This window comes from Nuphar pumila, chromosome 9, assembly GCF_984573655.1.
Source record: "Nuphar pumila chromosome 9, dmNupPumi1.hap1.1, whole genome shotgun sequence".
Classification (NCBI taxonomy): domain Eukaryota; kingdom Viridiplantae; phylum Streptophyta; class Magnoliopsida; order Nymphaeales; family Nymphaeaceae; genus Nuphar; species Nuphar pumila.
In genome coordinates this window covers 22888185-22905285 of record NC_143257.1, presented here as the reverse complement: position 1 = coordinate 22905285, position 17101 = coordinate 22888185, and positions in this window count along the sequence as shown.

Here is a 17101-nt window from a genome sequence, read left to right as displayed (position 1 = left end):
ATTAATCAGCTATAGCTATGGAGAAGACCTGGGGATGTATCCATCAATCTCCATGAGGCAATCTCACTTTGCAAAGACACGGTTGGATATACCAGACAAGCATTGTCATGATCTGTAGCAAATACGGCCATAAGAAATGATCAACCTCCATGTCTTTCATTGGTTACTATGATGAATGGCATACCACAGAAATACATGATAGCTCTTCATCAATCGCCCCAAAACCCAAATCTTTGAGACGACCCTTGAGAACATCCAAATTCGCATCAGGAGACCAAAATATCATCTTCCTTTCATCACCCAAATTGGTTTGGTTGTCATGATTGTTGGTTATCTGGTAAGCAATTTTTGAGACATGAATAGTTTGCATCGATAAAGCATTTTCTTTCTAGAATCTAGCAACTCTGGCAGACGACGGTGGATGGATCGGCTGGGGTGGTGGAGGAGGGGGATGGGGTGGGCAGGGAGATGGCGGAGAGGGAAGAGAAGGGGAGGAAGGAGGAGGAGAAAGAGCGAGAAGGGAAACATGGGCGAGAGAGAGACGGGCACGCCTGTCGACATTTTTTTTTAAATCGTTGGTGGAACGTAAATAACAATGTAAATGCGAAGCAGGTTATATGTTCCCCCTGGAACACATAGGTGCGTGTTCTCGGGTCTGAATGAGCACCACGTACGTGGGGCTCATTTCCCCGCGTGTGTCAGCATCACTTAGCATCAGAGTTTGGTGCGTTTGCAACAACTTAAGTACTCTTTTCCCCCATTAGCACCATAAAACGATGTTTCGAGTAAAGGACAAAAATATCCTCTCGCCAGAAAGGGTTAAAATCATCATTGTTTTCACCCTAAGGAGTAAACTCCTCTGCTTTAACAGGAGCTCCTCGCAATATGCCACCCTAAACATTCTAGATCACCCATTGGTGATGCACCATCTGTTGTAACAAGAGCTTCGATTGACGATACACCTTTTGTCGTCGTCTATTGTCGCCGGAGCACCCTTTGTTGTCGTCTGCTGTCGTCGGAGCACCTTTTATCGTTGTCTGCTGCCGCCAGAGTACCCTTTACCATCACCATCGTCTATTATCGTCGAAGCACCCTTTGTCGTCGTCTGTTCGTGAGAAATAGTTAAACTACCAGAAAAAACAACATTTTGTCTATTATTCATCATGATAAGAGGGTGCGAACGTCGAACTAAGTAGACAGAGAATAACAATTTACAACAGAGATAATGATGACAATGTCAAACTGAGTAGAATGATGATTTACAATAGAAATCAGATAAGAGAGTAGTGATTTACAATAGAAATCAAATAAGAGAGTAGCGATTTACAATAGAAATCAGATAAGAGAGCAACAATTTACAGTAGAAATCAAATCAGAGAGTAACGATTTATAATAGAAATCAAATCAAAGAGTAGCGATTTACAGTAAAAATCAGATAAAAGAGTAGCGATTTACAGTGAAAATCAAATCAGAGAACAGCGATTTACAGTAGAAATCAGATCAAAGAGTAGTGATTTACAATAGAAATCAAATAAGAGAGTAGCGATTTACAGTAGAAATCAGATAAGAGAGTAGTGATTTATAGTATAAATCAAATCAAAGAATAACGATTTACAATACAAATCAGATAAGAGAGTTGTGATTTATAGTAGTAATCAAATCAGAGAGTAGCGATTTACAATAAAAATCAGATAAGAGAGTAGCGATTTACAGTAGAAATCAAATAAGAGAGTAGCGATTTACAATAGAAATCAAATCAGAGAGTAACAATTTATAGTAGAAATCAGATAAAAGAGTAGCGATTTACAGTAGAAATCAAACCAGAGAGTAACGATTTACAGTAAAAATCAGATAAAAGAGTAGCGATTTACAGTAGAAATCAAATCAGAGAATAAAGATTTATAGTACAAATTAGATAAAAAAGTAGTGATTTACATTAGAAATCAAATCAGAGAATAGCGATTTACAGTACAAATCAAATAAAAGAGTAGCGATTTACAGTATAAATCAAATAAGAGAGTAGTGATTTACAGTAGAAATCAAATCTGAGAGTAATGATTTACAGTAGAAATCAGATAAAAGAGTAGTGATTTACAGTAGAAATCAAATCAGAGAATAGCGATTTACAGTACAAATCAGATAAGAGAGTAGCGATTTATAATAGAAATCAAATCAGAGAATAGCGATTTACAGTACAAATCAGATAAAAGAATAGCGATTTACAGTACAAATCAGATAAGAGAGTAGCGATTTATAATAGAAATCAAATCAGAGAATAGCGATTTACAGTACAAATCAGATAAGAGAATAGCGATTTACAGTAGAAATCAAATCAGAGAATAGCGATTTACAGTAGAAATCAGATAAGAGAGTAGCAATTTACAGTAAAAATCAAATCAGAGAATAACAATTTACAGTACAAATCAGATAAGAGAGTAGCGATTTACAGTAGAAATCAAATAAGAGAGTAGCGATTTACAATAGATATCAAATCTGAGAGTAACGATTTATAATAGAAATCAGATAAAAGAGTAGCGATTTACAATAGAAATCAAATCAGAGAATAGCGATTTACAGTACAAATCAGATAAGAGAGTAGCGATTTACAGTATAAATCAAATCAGAGAATAACGATTTACAGTACAAATCAGATAAGAGAGTAACGACTTACAGTAGAAATCAAATCAGAGAGTAGCGATTTACAGTAGAAATCAAATAAGAGAGTAGTGATTTACAATAGAAATCAAATCATAGAATAGCGATTTACATTACAAATCAGATAAGAGAGTAGCGATTTACAGTAGAAATCAAATAAGAGAGTAGCGATTTACAATAGAAATCTAATTTGTACTGTAAATTGCTATTCTTTGATTTGATTTCTACTGTAAATCGCTACTCTCTGATTTGATTTCTACTATAAATCGCTACTCTCTTATCTGATTTCTACTGTAAATCGCTACTCTCTGATTTGATTTTTACTGTAAATCGCTACTCTCTTATCTTATTTCTACTATAAATCGCTCTTTGCAACAGAGAGAAAATAAAAAAAATCATGACCGCTTAGAGAGAAATCTTATTGTTCTTTTCAACAATTACAAGAGAGAAAGAAAAGAAAGAATTTATACAAGGCAAGGGCGACAACCTTAAACCTAAACAAGTTGGGTCTGATCCATAAGAAACCGAGTCTCAAACATAAGCCCAAAAAAAATTTCTTTCGGGGGGCGCTGCCGGGACCCCCCTTCCTGCAAGGGCAAAAACACTATGTATCAGGCTCCACAACTCATCAGGTAGGAACGAGAAGGTGACCATTTGTTGTAACACAAGGTAAATACAAAGGCGAAACGTGCAAATCTATTTACGTGGAGTGGGAGGACATTTTCATCCAACAATATGTATCTTACGAGAGAACATTTTTGTCAAAAGCATATCTACCTTTTTTATATGTTATTTTATTATAAAGTCATCATGGGCAACATTGGCATATGAATTATCGCGGGTCCCAAGATATTCCTTCGTACACACAAGAACACACGAATTTGTGTTTCGGGGAGAACACACACCACCCTCCCGTGTAAATGAGACGCGGGGATGGCATTCCACGCATCCACCATGCCCCACATTTGTTAAAAACATGTACTTTTGAGGCGCTTTGTCCCATGCACGAGCGAGATGCGCCATCAAACAACCTTTTGTGGGCACCTGATCAGCCACCATTTTTGGGATACAGCCTTGTGAGGCCCAGCAGTAGATGGGTGATCAGGTGCAGCAGCGCAATCACAGTGTACCTTATCTCAACTCGTTTGAGTCAGGTACCTGAGACTAGGGTTGTCAATGGGTTGGGTTTGACCTGGACATGTACCAACCTATAAGGTCAAGGTTTGGTAATAAATGAGAGGGTCCTATTAGAAACGTGGTTGGGCCTGAAGTGTCCAATTAATATATGGATCCGGGTTTGGTTTGTGAAGTTTCATACCAGACTCAGGCCCGACTTGAGTTCCAACTAAGATCTGCAAATTTTCAATGTAAAACATAAAAATTATTATTTTATCGGGTATGGTTTGAGTATGGTTCATGTAATCCTTATAAGACCAAAGTATGGTTTCTCTTATGGTGAGTCAGATTAGACCCAGATATAGACCCGGTACCATCATCTCAAATCAGGCCTGGGTCTAGTTACATCTGGGTCCGAACCAAACCTGACCCATTGACACCCCTACCTGGGACCATAGTGACAAAACATTTAAAACGGTAAATATCAGCTGCCAAAATTTCATGAGAAATTAGAAATTTTAAATTTCTTGCATTTTTAGCAAAATATCAACAAAAAAATTAATCTAAACAATAAAAAACTAATATTTATAAAGGATTTTTTTTAAATTAAAAAGTTTTAAAACATAAAAAATTTAAAAAACTTGCAATATTTTTGTTTTCATTGGCTAGGCAGTTTCTCACTTTATTTTCACGTTTTTTGAAAAAAAAAGCCAATATTTGTCATTGTGTCTAGGACAAACCTGATCCATTAGAAATTCTATTAATAATTCAACAAATTATCCGAGGAAGTAGAATAAGGCTGCCATTTTCACTGGTTCCCTCAAATAGGTAGATTTGCCATGTCTTTTTTAGTGTAGGGCAAGTAACTGGTAAAACAAACTTTAAGCTCTGTTTGGAAACTGGGAGCTGGGATATGAGTTAATGCATTTGACAAAAACTTGGTCAATGGTGGTAGTTTGGAAACTGGTAGCTGGGACGGATGTTTATGCATTTGAGATGGGAAGTGAGGTTCTCTCACCTTTGTATTTACACTAAAGAATGGAATCTACAGCTGCCACCTCCAAGTGGTGGTATCTGCCAAATCCAGGATTTGGCAGTTCCCACTTCCTCAAATGGCACTTCCTATCCCAACTACTAGTTTCCAAACAGGGCAAGCTATTCACATGAGTACGGCTGAGGATATTGGGATACGACCGTTTTTTATGAAGTTTTCAATATGACTTGTATATAAGAGGATGCTGAACATGAGTAAAAATGGAGTATCTGTGTGACATATATGGCAAGAGTTCTTATAGGTGATTTTTCTGTTTGTCATTTCTGTTGGTAGATGTCCATGTTTGGGATGTCTGAGATTGGACCCTGGTCATTAGTGGATTCTATAGTGCAAAGTGGTGATGTGAACTAGAGGATGCTAGCAAGGAACTCCGTGTCTGAGAAGCTCACATTAGATATAGATAGAGTCTGACAAGGCATATGAAACTACAAAGGCCCATATTAGGAACAATTGAGTTGTAAAGCCCTCTAGGAGATGAGTTTCAGAGGCAATTCTGTTTGTGTTTAGAGTGAGACTGCTACCAAATGTAGCACAGGTAAAAAAAAAAAGGAATATATTTGCTACTGTTATATTTGCATGTGCAATCGACCTAGCAAATCTTTTATATGTTATTTTTATTTTTTTAACAAATCTAACCTTGTATGTGATTTCCATGCCCCGTTTAGTGGGAATTGGCATTTGAATCTCTGAATCCTAACACTGAAGTTGATTTTTCTGGCAATTGAAAAAACCAATGGTTATAAATGGATCAAAATTTCTCAACTTAAAAAACAGATTTTTTCGTCAAAAAAATACAATCCAAAGGTCTATCCATAGAAAATCGACAATGTTGAACACATTGATGTGAGATTAAGTCGAAATAACTTCCATCATAAGATTTCAAGATGATTGTACGTGCAACCAATTGTATCTAATATTTTCAGTAAAAAAGTATGATGCATAAACAAATCACTCCCATAGCTAAATAAGATCACAGCTATAAGATTATAGTAATAGCTTATAGGCAAAAATGGAATTCACGCTTAGGGGTGACTTGTGAATGTCACCAACTTGAACCCATGGGTGGCATCCTTTGCTGTAAGGTGGAAGCTGGGTGTACTCTCTAGTGTGCAGGGAGACCTCAAGTGTTTTACCAACTGGAGTTGGTGACGGGGGATTTTTCTCTTGGGATATCCAAGAAAGAAAAAAAAATATAGGTAGCTTGAGAAGAATAGCATGCACTTGCCCTCACAGACACATGCACATGTATAGTATAGGAGATAGTATAACCAAAACATAAAACAACGAGAACCTAACTTTTTAAGTGATAAGGTTCTTGAGAGTATATATATATACTACAATTAACATCAATCTCCCCACATGTAACGTTTGTAAAAAATTCAACCTTTTTAAACTTTCCCAAATTTTGAGAAAAATTTAAATTTTTTTATTTATATAAACAATTCACATGGTTCCTAAAAATAATATACCAACAAGTTCATCTATGACCACATTTCAACTGCTCCAAATACTAGACGGCCTACCTGAGCACAAGCGCGAGTGTATATTAGCCTCCCAGTATCAGATCCAGTACATAATCATACATAGACACAACTTGATTGTGACTATTACTCTAAAGACTTCTCACATGTGAAAAAAGAAATGCAGTAGACAAAATGTATCAAGATTTAAGATAATTGAAGAGTTACATAAAGAATTAAAGTTCTAGACCATATGCAAGAACATAACAGAAATGAAATGACATAATTTAAAAATGTTCTCATTCTAAAATACTACACTTATTTAAATATAAGGATTCAGATAAAAAGTAAAATTTACACAAGTTTTTAACTGTCTCAAAATTTTTGCTTGATCCCTCCAGGAATTGTACTAGGTAAGAGTAGAGCCTTCAGCCACGCAGCAACCCGCGCTTCGCTTCAATCCTCCATGAGGTTATCTGTAAATATTATAGAGCATCAACCACATGCCCGTAAGAAACCAAAACTAAACATGAAGAATGCAATTCAAGTTGAAATGATGCAATCAAGTGTATTCCCAGCATTTTAAAAATGAGAGTCAAGAGAATCCACATCATAATAAGAACATGATATTCAATCACATAAACCATCATTCATTTTATGACATTCATAATTATATCACTTGTATGCATGAAAACTCAAAATCATTCTCATTTTAATTCATGGTATTCAATTTCATAACTATTCATATACATGATAATCATTTGCATAAATGAATGAAACTAACAATTTATAGCATACTCTAAAGTGAAGTAAAAATGCAATCTATCATGCAATACCAATATTCACTTTCTCTATACTCAAAAGAAACATGCTCATGTCCAACTTATGACTAAGGCATGCGTTATTTCAATTACAAATTCACTTATCATTTATCATAATGTTTATGCACTATGCATTCAAATATAATAATGGAACATGTCCTATCTCGACCCTTCCTATGTGCTTTGCACACACAAACACCTCACGTGCATCAACTAAGCTGTTGGCTTGTAACAACAAGTCAAATCATGTGACCAAGCATAAACATGTTTTTTTCATCCACATGTAACAAACATTTATATGCAATAATCATGCAAACTTAAAAGTCTTTACATGTTCATAATATATGATTATGCATATAGAAGCAGTTATCCTAAAAATTTAATAAATTGTTTCTCTTGTTATACAAACCTATCTGGTACAAAAGAGAGTACAAACATTCAGAAACAACCATAGGAGTATTCATTATTCTATGTATTTCTTTTATTTCTCTCCTATGGCTTAATTGATTCTTTTATGAGCGATTCAACCCTGCAGTTCAGCGGTTAGGAGAACGGACCCATGGTCCCAAGTCTTTCCCTACGTCAAACCAAAATCGCCGACGAAAAATCAGGCATACATCCCTAACTCTGCAGAGATGTGGTCCTACCACCTAGAACTCATTGGTAGACCTGTCCCCTAACCTCCGTGGGACGGAGACAAGAGGCACCTTCAGCCCTCGAAACACATATCCCATGAGACGTGTATCGCCCTTCCCTCTCCCGGGAGGACACGAGATCGGAATGGATTCAGCTATCTCAGAGAGCCCAACTTTGCTAGCACCTTAAATGGACCATGGTCCGGGGTTATCTTTATTATTAAGTCATAAGTCAAAGCCAAATATTATATTCTCACAGGATAACCCTTCTATGCCCTTATATATGAATTCAAAAGTCTATGCCACTTGAATAACTTAAACTTACATGCTCTCATGCAGGATATCCAGGTTTATGCCTCTTGCATAATTCAAATTTACATGCTCTCATGCATGATAAAAAAATTTATACCACTTGCATAATTCAAATTTACATGCTCTCATGCATGATATCAAAGTTAATGCCACTTATATAATTCAAATTTACATGCTCTCATGCATGTTCATAAAAAAATTGTATTCACTTCCATGCATGACCCTAACATGTCATGATTCAACTATACATGCTCACATACATGATTCAATTCTAACATGACTTCATGCACGATTTAATCTCAACATGCTTAACACAAAATGCACTCACATGAGCTATTATGCATGCATAGATAATTTTACTATTCCATGCGCAAAACACATCACATCATACTTGCACACATTAACAGGATATACAGAAAATATAATCATCATCACAAATATGATACATTCATTTTAGGCATGTCTTCATGATACAAATTTCACATGCATAGCAAGCTCAATAAAAATTATTGTCATGCAAGCATTTGATACAATCAATTCAAGTACAACAATACAATCAACCATTCATTTCACAACAATGTCAAACATGTACCTGTAGCAAACACACTCCAATATCCCGCTAACTACAACCATGTCTAGCATGGTCTCTGAACTACAATTGTCAACAGTCCTAGATATCCATAATTAAGTGAGTGTATGAGCAGGAGATTGTTGCATTCAAGGAAGTAATTAACTGTGGTGCGCTTGCACCACTTACCGCATGCAATGCTTAGCATTAAGCATCGCGCAATATGCTCAGCTACGCACCTGTAACACACAATTATATATACATTATAATATAATTCTAGACTATTTCTAGCAATGTGACTGTGCTACGAATTCAATGTATGTGCAAGCTAACTTTTAGATTTCTATCATACAACATGAATAACATTCTAAAATTTTAGTTTAGGAATCCTACCTTTTCAATGCGACGAAAGGTAAAATGACTTAGGATCCAAAAAGTCCAGTGCAATGTCACACGACGCGATCTACTCGTCCCTCTCACAAAGAGGGAGTGCTACCGCTGCACACACAAATGATAAATTTTAAATACGCTTTTGCTCACGAGCGATAAAAAATCCACATGACATTCGGTAACTCGATTGGCGAAAACCTCGAAGTGATACCCTAACACGTCCCAAAGTAAGTTTGGACAACGCCCTATGGTCGTACACTGCTCATGCATCACCCCAGTGATGGCACACACATCGAGGTACTCAAATTCGACAAAAATATATATGTATACTTATTAAAAATCCAATCCAAAATACGAAAACCAAACTGGAAAGAAATTGATGCTGCCAAGGTATCTCTATTGTTATGTGCAACAACCTTACACGATTCCCAATGTTGGCAATCGAGTGCGTAGGCTATGCTGCAAAAATAGTAAGAATCAGCCAACATAAAAGAAAAAGAAGAATTAGAGAACAAAAGATCAATTCAACAACATATGTGTAATTTAGCCCATTAACAGAAAAAAAAGAAAAGAAAAGAAAAGAAAAGAAAAAGAAACAACAAGTGAAAGATCAAATCTCACGCACATCTGTGATTCAGCAAAAAAGGAAAAGGGTTCTAATCGGTTGGGGCTCGGGTTCTAAATAGGGGTTTTATGCAAAAATTTTGGGAAAGCCCTAATTAGAGGCATGTAGCAAGAAACACAAGAAAGAAAAGAAATCTAAATGCAATCCTACGAAGCAGTGAAACCCCCTCGGTTGGGTCCATTTTTTTGGCAAGAACAAGGATTCAACCACCTACAGTGGCTCAAATTCTGTCTAGATTGGGGAAATCGAACCCCAGAAACAAAAATGATTGTAAATGGGTGCTTATTGCTAAACAAAGGAGAGAAAAAGAATAGGGACATTCAAATAAAAGTAGCGGCTTACCAAAAATTTTGGCATCGGTGGTGGATACGCAGAGAAACTCAACAACAGGGGTGGCCAACACAGTGATCAACAACAATGGGTGGTGGCGGCCTTCGGTCGAAGCTCAGACAGAGGGGAATGCAGGAGAGAAAGGGAAGAGAGGGAAAAAAGGGAAGGAAGAAGAGGGAATGTCGGCAAGGTAGGGGTCGGAGACGACATTGCTCCAGCGGGTCTGCGAACGGGAAAGGGAAGAGGTGCTCGGGAAGGCAATGGGACTTTCATGGCCGACGGATACAGGCAACGTACAGGTCAAAGGCCCAACATGAAGGATGATGGCTCAGCTGGTAATACGGTCGCCCGCCACTGGTCCTGCACGAATTGGGGAAAGACGAAGGAGAGGAAAATAAGAAAGGGGAAAAGAGAAAGAAGGAGGGGAAGAAGAGAGTCGGCCAGCGGGGGTCAGCGACGGTGTGGCTCTGGCCGGTCTGTGGACGAGAAAGAGAAAAGGAGAAGAAGAAGACTCGGGGGCGGCTGCAAATAGTGAAAGCGGGAGAAAAGAAATAAGCAGGGGTTTAGGGTTTTACGGGCGTGGATCTCACCGTGTAATGCCCCAGATTTCCAAAACAAAGCTAAGTTAAAATTTTCATAAATTTCTCTTTTTTTTTCTTTGCAGTGGAACTTAGAAAAACTTTTAGCAGCGGAATCAGACGATAATGAGTCGTCAGTTTTAGAAAACTTTGAGCACATTACAGGTATGTGGCCAAGCAACTCATTGACCACCAAAGTGTTCTATTTTATTGAAAGCCACATATTTATTACAACATCACTGCTTGAAAAAGAAACACAAGTTCAATAAAAGGAAGCAGTACAACTCTGTCTAGAGAAACCCTAGAACTCGATGTCGTCTTGCTTCGTATATTGCAACGCAGGTCCAACATCTGAAATCCCCATTAAATGGGGTCAGAACCACTGATGGTCTGGTAACCAAGCAATCATACATCCATTCAACTCAAGTAAATACGTTGACCACTCAGGGTCGCAGTTCGTAATAATAACGCTCAAGCCTCCACGACTTAGTGTATATCACAAGAGCCTCCTCAGAGCTATGAGTTGAACATTTGCTCAAGTCTCCACGACTTAGCCTTGACCTCTTCCGGGTCTCAAAAGGATGTCTAGCTTAAGTCTTTATACTTGGCGCATCCGTATCCTACACATCTAAGGATAGTTTCTCGAGCTTCACTTAGTCGTGCGGATACAACATGGGTCTTTGCCTAGTCGGTCCAGTCGTATACCGATCATGACACCTTCACAAAGGTTATGCATGACTGACTCAACAACGTTCATCCACTCATGCATTCAAGCATCGTTGAACCTAGAGCTAATGCATCGTTTCAATATTTAATCTCTTCCAGCCTTGGTACGCAGGTGAAGCAATTGTCCGGGCATCAACTCGATGTTCTGGAGGTTGATTATTCCATGTATTTTAGATTCCTCAGAGGCCTATTGACTCTATCCATAGTAGGGCAATGTGTTTCAACTGGGAGAACTCTACTAGGCCCATATTCGGATGCATTCTCTACTTGTAGTAGTTCAGTTCAATCCTTAGATCTTAAGGATAACCACGACCCCAAAACCCGAGTAACTGAAGCCATCATGGACTCTATCAGGTTCAAAGTTAATACATGTCACTCAAGCTTGTACCATCACTGTCATTCCACAGTGAGCATAATTTCTGAAGGGGTCTGCCAATCTTATAATTACTTGGTCATATATTGCATGCCATTTAGGCAACTCATGCCTCAGCACTACAGAAGTATGTACCCGACCCCATTTAGTATGCCCCAAGCACGGTCATCAACTGAGGGGGATACCCCTAACACGATCATCAACCACGGTGAGGTATATGCGACCTTAAGTCTTATTCATATGCATGCTTAACTCTGCTCTCGGCACTGCGGCCATCACAAGCATCTCATCTCTTCCGGGTGGAAATAACACACTCTGGCTCTGCGGCCCTTACGAGTCTGGTTGTATAACCGTTCTCAATGAGCATGCATATGACTCGATCTCAATAGATCGGCTGCTCGACGTATTTTTACCCAACGAGTCCAAACCTTATCAACGCACAACCTCTAATCTGGCGCAGCGGCCCTTACGAGTAAGGTGCCCTTACAGGTATCTGAGAGATGAGTCAGTCTGACATCATTCCAACAACAGACATCATTATGTCGTTCAACCGGTTCCGGCAGGTCTTCTGCCAACCATTTCGTCAGCACCTCCCTTGCTCTATCGGCAGTGGTGCGACAATCATTTCTACGTTGCAGAAAGCATTCCATGAACTGGGTAGCACTCCGCTATATGACGGAGTATCCTTCTACGTTCTTTTCTGAGCTATTTTTAGCTTCTTCAGAAATTTTTGTAGCACTTCCTCTCTTTGACGGAGAAAGCGTGTGTTTCTTTTATCCATTTCAACGACATCTCTCCTCTTTAGCGGAAAATCGCTATGCTTAACTCGGGAAATGGATGAGCACCGTTGTGCGTACCTTGCATCCATCAAGGTTATTGAGAACCCTGGGCCATAGCCAGGCCATACGTAAATGACTTAGCCTTTACTTAAAGAGCAGTTTTGCCAAAAAGTGAAGCCTTTCCAATAGGGGCTTCATTCGTCAAGCATAATCTTGAATGAAAAGCGGTAAGGGAATCACATTGGCGATTTGGAGTTGATCTCCATTTAAATGCTCACTTACGCGCCATATATTTAGTATAAGCAGAAGTTTGTGCTTTATACAACGGCAACATAAAGGAAATGCATATAATTAGTGTTCAGGGTGTGTAACTGAACGAAATATTCTACATGTATATTTATAGAAAGCAGGAGTCTTGGCGTCATTCAACGTGATGACGTAAGTAAAGACATAATCAGAAGTGCATTAATCGAAAGTTGTAAAAAGCAAGGAGCCTTGGCATCATATGACACGACGACAAATGATAAATTACACAACCTTGGCGATATAAGATGCGACGACCCATTTCTAGACGATATACACCAAAATCTGTATCCAACGATAGTTATGAGGCGAGCGAGTGAACACCGAAGTGTCCTAGAGGGCTCAACTAGAAACTAAGGCGATATACCATTTTAAGAACGCATATACTGTGTATTCAAACATATATATCTAACGATAGTTATGAGGCGAGCGCGTGAATACCGAAGTGTCCTAGACGGATCGACCAAGAACTAGGACCATATACTACTTCAGAAAGTATATGCTATATAAAAACAAGCAAATACTTAAAAGAGATGGATCAACGAAGAGAACTTACTTCAAATCATAGAAGAAACGACTCCTGAACTCTCCAACGCTTCGAACGAGGTTCGATCCTTCCGTCGAGAGGTCAGACTAGGTCAGATGAGGTCGACCTAGTTGAGAAAGAGGTAAAGCAAATCAAGCTGCTCAACCTAAGTGGTTTGAACCAAACTGGGTTCGGTTCAAGTCAACTAGGTTCAGACTTAGCCCAAGTAGGCTGGGTCTGGTTTAGAAAATCAAACCAGAATCTGGGACCAAAAAGGACCTTGACTTTGGCTTCAAACCTAACTAGGTTCAAGTCAAGTCAATTGGGTTTGGACCAGGTCAGGTGAGCTAAGAACAGGTCGGGTGAGCTAGGACCAGGCCAGGCAAGCTCAGGTAGGCTAGGCTAGGTAGGGAAGGTTTGAAAAAGGAGGAGAGAGAGAGGGCTAGACGATTTTTCAAAGGAGGGGGAGCTTCTCTATTTATAGATTCTGAAACTTGAGCTCCAAGTTTTAGAATTTCTTTTTTAGTCCATAGCTTTTTCAAAAATTCTATTTGATCTTATTCAGATGAGTCACTAATTTTATCCAGATGAGATATTTAATTGTATCCTATGGGGCCCACCAGATATTTCCATGATATATTTTGTGGGTCTCACCAGATATTTTTTTAAGAATATTTATGTGGGTCCCACCAACATTTTTGTAGGTCCCACAAAAATTTTGGGTTTTCAGCGATTTTTTTCTGAAAAATTCTGAGTACGTCATTCTCTTCGTATTGACGTAACTGAGAAAGTTGGCTCGTAGAAATCTCTTGATTTCATCTAGGTAAGAAGTTATGACTTTCAGAGTGTTTGAGCATATATTCGTGAAGCGACGAATATCCTAAGTATAACTGGTTCGTACAAATTGAGTTGATTCATATTTCAGATTCAGATGTTATTTTTACTTGAAAATGCCTCACGAATTTCTTCAAAAAGATACTGAAAATTTACGGGTCTTACATCATTACCCCCTTAAAAGAATTTCGTTCGCGAAATTCCGTTAAGAGTACTAAGTGCATAATTCAGGATATTTCTCCCACATGTTAGATTCATAATGTTATTCACTTAGTTCAACATCGTATTTATTCCAATTATAACCTCATATCATGATTCATGATCGATGAGATATGCTTCTCATATCTGAGTTCAAATTACGCTACAACCATGGCAGTTTTATTGAATCAATGTTCTTTCAACCAACTATCAACATAGCCATCTTGTGTAACTATTTCATACACACAGATCATTCTTATTAAGATATAACCATTTTGGAACAAGTCCTCCATCAGACTACATGGTATTGGAAATGTACCTCCTCACAGGTTCGCCCTCATAGAACTTACCTGATATTGGATCAGTACACCCTCACAAAATCATACTAGCCAAGCTACTGGTTTTGAAACATATACACTCGCACAAAGCTGTATATCCTCACAGGCTCACCCTGGATAGACTATCTGATCTTAAATATGTAAAACCTCACAGAACTCTCTTCTTGGGAACAATTCCTCGATGGTTTATTTTATTCAGTGACTTTTAGCGTTCTAATTACACAAGCTTACTTTCTCAATCATAGGGTCTATAGCCATCAATTTTGGGCATAAACACTTAAGATTTAATTTGACAAATCCAAAATTACTTTAGAGAGCAATGATACATATCGATCTAGATGACCGTACACAAGGTCATAAGCCTCTTGTCTCAAGCATTCATTGGATCTTGTCTTTCGATCACTTTTTACCCATTACAACTCTATCTATCAAGGTATTCAGATTCCTTGATATGATCATTATCCGTGAGTTATTCGGCTGTCACTATATAGACACGACCAACCACAGGTTTCTGCTCTGCCATGGGTAGTGACAGCCGTTGTTGTTGTGTTTGTTAAGAGAGTCCTCCAGATCCCATATTTCTCCGTTGAATATCTAAGGCCTTCTTGCGACATTATCTTATACGATGCCCTGGTTTGCCGCAATATAGGCAACCTCCAGTATCGCGAGGACAAACCCCTCCGGGGTGATCTGAGCTACACCTCAGGCATCGAATATTAGATCGTTGGTAGGACTGATTGGCTTCCACCATCTGCAATGGTCGCTCGGCCTGTGGAGTAAAGTTTTGCTCTTGAAAATCCCTCTTACAAAAAGGTGGTCGTGATTCCTGGACACCGGGGAACGTCCTCTTAATGTTTCCATTACTTGTTACCGGTCTCTTTACTATGACCCCTTTGGAAATAAAAAGAAGATAGAGTTTCTGAAACTAGAGCAGGGTGGTACGAGTCTCATTGACTATACTACCAAGTTTCAGAACCTTGAGCGATATTGCTCCAGGTTATTCGACACTGACCAGAAAAGAGTCGATAAATATATCAATGGATTTTAGAAAGAGTTACGGTCTCGTGTGATAACTAGTATGCCTCAGTGTAAACACCCCAAATTTTTACTCACCTCCCCGACATTTTCACCAAGCATCAACATCCAGCCTCTGAAATCGCTGGAGGGCAAAACGGTCATTTTCTGAGCCCGGACCTTGCAAAAGTCCAAATTTCATCTGGAACTCTCCAAGTCTCCCTATTTTAGCTCAGATGTTCAAAATTTTATTCCTGACAGGAGACAGGCATCTCCAAGTCTTGGTTCAAGATTATATTGCATAAGACATGACATTGCATATCATTGCATGAGCATCTCATATCACTGCACTGCACAACATGTCATTTTGAGGTCCAGAACTCTTGATTTCAAAATTTTCAATCCAGATTCGAATTTTAACTATTTTCAAAATTGATTTCAAAACCTTGGGTCTTCAAAATTATCAATTCTTCCCATTTTACCCCCAGGGCTCTGAATTTCAAAATATTTCCTCAGGAAAACAATCTGGATAAATTTCAACTCAGACTTTGCCCTTTTGTCAAACAATTTCAAATATCTTCCTTTTACAAAATCGCCCTACAGGGGCCAACTCTTTTCAAAATTTCTGTTTTGCCAATTAGTCCAATTTTTATGAAAATTCCAAAAAGAGGTTGTTGTTTTGTCCTTATTTCAATAAAGAAGCAATGTGGGACCCACATTGAGGTGGTGTCACATAGGCTTTTCTTTTGAAAATTTGAATTTTGAAAAACCCAAAAAAATAGGAGCCTTGTCCTTTGGATTGGCGCCACTTGTCCTTTCTCTCTCCTCCCATTTACCTGCCATGTGTCAGCATAGGGTTCACCTAGAGTTGGCACCACATGTCACCTTCTCTCTTCTGCCATCCTTTCACACGTGTCAGTGTGGGGCCACCTTAAGATGCCGCCACATGTCATTAGTCATCCTCTTCATTTTATGCCACGTGTCAATGTCTACCATCTTCACCCTGTGCCATGTGTCATTCCAAGGTCACCATGAGATGCCATGTGTCATGTGTTGTCTTGTTCAGAAAAAGTAGAACTTGTCTCCCCTGAGGTGGCACCATTTGAATTATGTCTCCTGCAAGTGACACATGTCACTCTCTCCTTTCCTCAGGAAAAGCAAGCGACACGTGTCAATCTCTGCTCCTTTCAGAAAAAGCAGAGGACACATGTCTCCCTCCTATTTTTCTCAGAAAAGTAGATGACACATGTCATCTCCAGCTTCCTTTAGAAAAAGTAGAAGACACATGTCACTCCCTGCTTTTCTCAGAAAAAGCAAGTGACACATGTCACCCTCTGCTCTTCTCAGAAAAAGCAAGGGACATGTGTCTCTCTCTGCTTTCTTCAGAAAAAGCAAGTGACACATGTCACTTTCTGCCTCCTTCAGAGAAAGCTAGAATTCAAATATTCAAACTCCAGGCTGAGGTG